Source organism: Alexandromys fortis, unplaced genomic scaffold, assembly GCF_014885135.2.
Source record: "Alexandromys fortis isolate MF-2015 unplaced genomic scaffold, M_Fortis_MF-2015_v1.1 scaffold_39, whole genome shotgun sequence".
In the NCBI taxonomy this organism is placed as follows: Eukaryota; Metazoa; Chordata; class Mammalia; order Rodentia; family Cricetidae; genus Alexandromys; species Alexandromys fortis.
Genome location: NW_026067918.1, coordinates 5,514,197 through 5,520,661, shown reverse-complemented (window position 1 = coordinate 5,520,661; position 6,465 = coordinate 5,514,197).

The window sequence follows — 6,465 nt, the reverse complement described above, 5'->3', positions numbered from 1 at the left end:
GATTAGCTTTTGGACAAACCTTTTGGGAACATTTCCTTTACTAATGATTGATGTGGGAGGGCCCAGCACACTGTGGAACGCTGGAGATGGTCCTGAGAGCATAAGAGCCATGGGAAGCAGGCCAATAGGCAGCATTCTTCCATTGTCTCTTTTTCAGTTCCTCCCACCTGTTTCTCCCTGAGTCTCTTCCCTGACGTTCTTAGCAATGGGCTGTGACATGGAAGTGCGAGCCAAGTCAACCTTTCCCTCCCCAGGCTGCTTTTGGTCAGAAGGCTTTGTCATAGCAATAGAAAGTAAAGCAGAACAGTGTTCCTGAGCTTTAATCTCTGTTTACTGCATCGAGAAGGATGGGCACACACTTAGAATTCTGTTCTGTGGAGTGCCACTGTTGGGAAGTGGCCCCAGAAGAACATCCCAGTGAGCAGAGAACTTATTTCATGCATATTTTTTAACTCCAAAATTTCAAGGGCCAGAAAGATGGCTCAGCCATTAGGAATGCATACTACTCTCCAGTATAGGACTAGAGTTTGGTTTCCAGCTCCCATATTGGGTAGCTCACAACTACCTGCAATTCCAGCTCTACGAGTCCCAACACAGTCTCTGGTAATGGCAGACAGCTGCACTTGTATTCACGTACCCCAACAGAGACACACATATTAAAGACAAAAATAATTCTTGTTTATAAAGTGAATCCTCAAACTAGCGCAGCTAATAATGCCCCCAAACAAGCCCTTTATATGTTCTGCCCAGACTTATCATCCTTTACAGAAGACGGTAACGAATTCTAGGCAATGAGGCTCAAAGCACAAGTCTTCTCGCTGTGTTAAAAAAAAAAAAAGCAGTGCTTATGGAGTCTTAGGGAGCCTGAGGACGTTCAAGTTGTCCTTTAAGTGGTTAAGCTGGGAGGACTCATGCACTGCAGATTGTGGGTGTGTCTTCTTTGACCACACTCTTCAGTGATTCTTGGCTCCTATGGGAATTGTCATTGCTTCAGCATTTGAACCATGCCTCCTAGTCAGAAGCCAAGATGCCAGCAAGAAATTCTAGAAAGATTATAATTGATTAAACCTCACCACAATGTACTATCTATCCTATGTTTATTTAGATTTTTTCATATAATATATTTTAATATCATGCTCTTTCTCAACCCTCAGCTTCTCCCACATTATCCCCAACTCCCTGTCTGCCCAGCTTCATACTTTTTCCCTTCAAAAATAGAAAACCAAAGAACAAAAATAAAAACAAATAATCATCCCCAAAGTCAATAGGGTAAAAAAAAAAGGCCAAAACAAAACACAAAGGACACAAAAAAAACATGGTTTCCATTTTGTATCTTTGTTGACTGCTTCTGGGCATGGAGTATGTTCCCTGGAGTATGGTTGATACACACAGTGACACTTTAATAGAGAAATCTTTTTTTTTTTTTTTTCCTTTCCCAGTAGGTATTAGTTACAAAAACTTCTTGCTTAGGGGTGAGATGTTTTGCTCACTTTCCCTTCTCAGTGCGAGGGTTTTGTTTGGTTTGAACCTGTGCATGTTGTGTGCATGCTGTCACAGTCTCTGTGAGTTCATCATATGTGTATCACTTCTGTTGTGTCTAGAAGATGCTGTTTCCGTGTAAGAACCACCACATCTGGGTCTTACACTCTTGCCTCCTCTCTTCCTTGTAGATCTCTAATCCTTGATAGGAGGACTTTGACAAGACGTCCTATTTAGCGTTGAATGCTCCCAAGTCTCTTCCTAGCTGCACCTTATCTATCTGTGGGTTTCTGTGTTAATTACCATTTGCTGCAAGAAACCTCTCTGATGAGGACTGGGAGAGACACAGATCTATTGGTAGAGTAACATGCTATTGGGAGTTACTTTATTGCTATGTTCCTCTAGCAGAATTATAGTAGTTGGTTTTCCTCAAAGGCTTGTGGTCTATCTTGTCTCAGGTTCTTAGCCACTTTAGCATGGTCAAGTGTGGGTTCTGTCTCATGCAGCAGGTCTTAAAACAAAATTTAAACACTGGTTGGTTACTCCCACAATGTTTGTGCCACTATTGTGCCAATATATCTTGTAGGCAGTTTGCTCTTGTAAGTCACTGGGTTGGTAGCTGACTGATACTGATGATTGTTTTTCTCCTTGGGTAACATGAAGAATACTTTCCAGCATCATGGATGATAGTCAGTAGGACTGAATGGTCTGTCTGGGTACCAGCTCAACTTCTCCATGTTTGATGATGTAAGTAAGTAGTGTCTTCATGAACAGGGCCTCCCCATCTGGTTGTAGAGAATAAACAATAACTTTGGCAATAGTCTGTGATGTTTGGAGACCTTTTTGAGACCCCTTTAGCCAACAACTCAACCAGTATTACACCATCCCTGGCACTGGGGAATTTTACTTTGCGGCATAAAATGTCTAGTTGGGTTGTTCTCTCCCCCATTCTAAGGTGACTATATTTAATGGAGTAAAAAGTTTTCATATGTGCATAAACTTTAGAAAGTTTCTGTAGTAGTGAATTTTCATAAGGCTTTTCAAAAGGCCTCTAGAGTTACTTGTCCCTGCCTTTTTGCTTCCTTCACATTCTCCCCAGTTAAGCCTCCTTTTCTAGTTTCCCCTTTATCATCTCGCTATAACACTATATCGGGTCTCTCATTCCTTGGAAGATTCCTCCTGCCCACCAGTCCCTTACCAGCTACACAACCTCTGTAGTTATTCCAGTTGAAACACACATATCTAAAGTTTAAAAGGGAACATCTACATTTAAGAGAAAACATGACATGTTTTCCCTTTGGGGTCTGAGTTACCTCATTCAGGATGGTTGTTTCTAGCTCTATCCATTTACCTGAAAATTTTATAATAATTTTTATGGGCATTGGTGTTTTGCCATGGGTGTTGAATTCCTTGGAAATGAAATTACAGACAGTTGTGAGCTGCCATGCTGCTGCTGGGAATTGAACTTGGGTCCTCTGGGAGATCTTAACCACTGAGCCATTTCTCCAGCTCCATAAATTTTATAATTTTTTTTTATCATTTTTCTTAACATCTTAATAGTATTCCATTGTGTGAGCATAACATATTTTCACTATATGTTTATTGGTTGAGGGACATTTAGGTTGTTTTCAACTTCTGGCTATTATAAATAGAGCCATAAACATGGATGAATCTCTGTAGGAAAATGTAGAGTCCTTTGGATACAAGAGTGCTGTGTCTGGATCTTGTGTTCTATCAATTTTCAGTTTTTATGGAACCTCCACTCTGATATCTATAAGGGCTATGGCAGTTGGTACTCTCCAGCAATATGATGTGGGATGTCTTTCTGTATATGTGTTGCTTTTATTGGCTAATGAATACAGCTGTTTTGGCCAGTGGCTTAGCAGAGTAAAGCCAGGTGGGAAATCTGAGCAGAGATAAATAGAGAGAGTAGGCAGAGTTAGGGAGATGCCAATAGCTGCTAAAGGAGACAGACACTGGAACCTTACTGAAGGCCACAATCTCATGGTGATACATTGATTAATAGAAATGATGGGTTAATTTAAGATTTAAGAGCTAGTTAGAAATATGCCTGAATCATTGGCCAAACAGAGTTGTAATTGATAAAGTTTTTGTGCGATTATTTGGGTCTGGGCTGCCAGAATGAAAGAACAGTCTCCATTTACAAAACGGTGCCTACCGTCTGTGGAATGGATCCACATAAGACCTAAAAAAGAAAAAAAAAAAAAAAGCTTAAGAGAGAAAAAAAGAGGACTTCCAGATCCACAAAAATGGAGCCAAGTACAGCTTCTTGGTAGCCACAATTTTTTCTTCCAGATAGACTTTGTTTCCAGGCCGCAAGCAGAGGCATGACTCCTTTAAGAAACGGCTTCCTGGTTTGTGCTGGCAGTGCAAACAGCTCTGGATCTTTTAGGAGGCCAAGCACTCGAATGGGGTTTATGAGCAGAGCGCTACAAGTTGCTCGATGATGACACAGATCTGCTGCCTCCCTGCAGCTGGGGCAATGAGCATGGATAACAGAGCTGATGGTAAACACACCTCTGCCATATTAAAAGGCCAAGAGAGGCAGAGCGAGCATCCACAGCCTGGGCGACCAAGCTACTTTTCATTCTAAAAGTGCACTTGGCCGGAAAATGATTACAGAACTGCAATAAAGACAGATTTCTGTTGGGGTATTGATGGGGATTGTATTCAATCTGTAGCTTTCTTTTGGTTGGATGGACATTTTCATAATATTAATCTTACTGATGCATGAGAATAGGCAATCTTTCCATCTTTTGGTATCTTCTTCATTTTTTTCTTAAATGTTTTTGACTAATTTCATTTTGTCAACTTGACACAAGCTAGAGTCACCAGAAAGGAGGGAACTTCACTTGATAAAATGCCTCTATAACATTCAGCTGTAGGGTATTTTCCCAGCCCACTGTGGGAGGTACTATTCTGGGCTGGTGGTTCTGAGTTCTATAGGAAAGCAGGCTGAGCAACCCATGACGAACAAGCCAGTGAACAGCACTCCTCCATGGCCTCTGCATTAGCTCCTACCTTCAGGTTTATGCCATCTTTGAGTTACTGTCCTGGCTTCCTTCAGTGAGGACCTACATTGTGGGCCAAATAAACCCTTCCTCCCAAGCTTGTTTTTTGCCTATGGTGTTTCACATTGCTGTGATAGACCTGACCATGTTAATTTGGCATGGCTATGGAAGGACTTTGGGACTTTGGGCTACAAAATCCATTGAGTGTTGAGAGCTCAGTGGGCTGTTCTTTAGGATCTTGGAAGATAAGAATGTTGAGATTAGCACAGACGACGGCGCCTGCCTGACTTGTGAAGTTTCAGAGGGAAGCAAAGACTCTACTAAGCCTTTTGTGTGACGAATCTGTGGGGTTTAGTCGGCTGGAGATAAAGAATCAGCTACGATTAGCAAGAGACCAGAAACACTAAAGTAAAACCTTTGCTTTGCTGGGATAATGAATGCTGGTCAACGGGGGCTGCACAATCAGCTGTGATTAAGAATCGACTAGCATCTTTGAGGTGAAGTCTACTGGGAAGTGTTTCCTTGGGGTCAGCACACAAAAGCTGTGTTCCGGAAGCGGCCAAGGTTATACCTCACGCTGGCAGCCGAACTTGGTAGAGTAAGACTCACCCAGGTGATCCTGGCTTTGAAGGCATGAAGAAGCCATGGAGAGCAGCTGGGGCTTGGCACTGTGTGGCAGAGCTGAAAGACCTGCATTAAAGATCAAGGGAGCCTTCAGGTGGAATAGAGGGCCAGCTCCTGCAAGGGACCCCAACAGTTTTGGAGATGTAATGACCAAAACCAGCAGCAGTGGCGGAGTGGAGTGAGCCACAGCCTGGAAGGCTAGCTGTATGTGCTGCAGAGGGCAGATCTGGAGAAGTGACCCGTGACCCTTGGAGGAGGCCAGAACCCTGTGAGTGAATCTCAGATAACTGAGCATTAAGTTTTTTTTTTTATGCTTTTTGGAGTTTGGTTTTGCCTCTTGAAGTATTTAACTTGTTTCTTGACTACTGGAACACAGAATTGAGAGAGTGAATTTGAAGAGTTTTGTTTTGTTTTGGTTTTGGTTTTAAAAGAGTCTTTGGATATTTAAAGACACTGAATTTCAAAGAGTTTGAATTTGTGAAGAATGTGGGACTTTTAAAGTTTATAAAATGTTTTATATTGTGATGTTGATGTTAACGTGTGATCTTGGGAATGAACAAGAAAGCAAAGCCCTGGCTTAACAATAATATGTTTGTCTGTCAAATTGACCAGGGCTCAATTATCCTGGCTAGTTTTATGTCAACTTGACACAAGCTAGAGTCATCTGAGAGGAGGGAACCTCAATTGAGAATATGCTTCCGTAACATCCAGCTGCAGGCCATTTTTCTTAATTTGTGATTGATGGGGGAGGACCCAGCCCATTGTGGGTGGTGCTATCCCTGTGCCGAGATGGTACCAGGTTATATAAGAAAGCAGACTGAGTAAGCCATGATGAGCAAGCCTTAAGCAGCATCCCTTCATGGCCTCTGCATCAGCTTGTGACTCCAGGTTCCTTTTGTGTTTGAATTTATGCCCTGGCTTCCTTTAATGATAGACGTGTAAATATGGAAGTGTAAGCCAAATAAACCCTTTCCTCCATGACTTACTTTTTGGTCATAGTGTTTCATAGCAGCAATTAATCCTATCTAAGACAAATGTCTTGAAGGTTTTTTTTATTATCATGCAAGTCTTTCACTCGTCAGATTAGAGTTATCCCAAGATATGTTTTAGAGACTGTGGTAAATGGTGCTATTTATCTTATTTATTACTATGCTTGTCATTTGTTTATAGGAAGGGTACTGATTTTTGTGTGCTAATTAGGTGTTATACTACTTCGCTGGAAGTATTTATCAGTTGTAGAGGTTTCCTGGTTGAGTCTTTTTAAGTATAAAATTATATCACCTATGAATATGGAGGCTATGACTTCTTCCTTTTTTATTTATATCCTCTT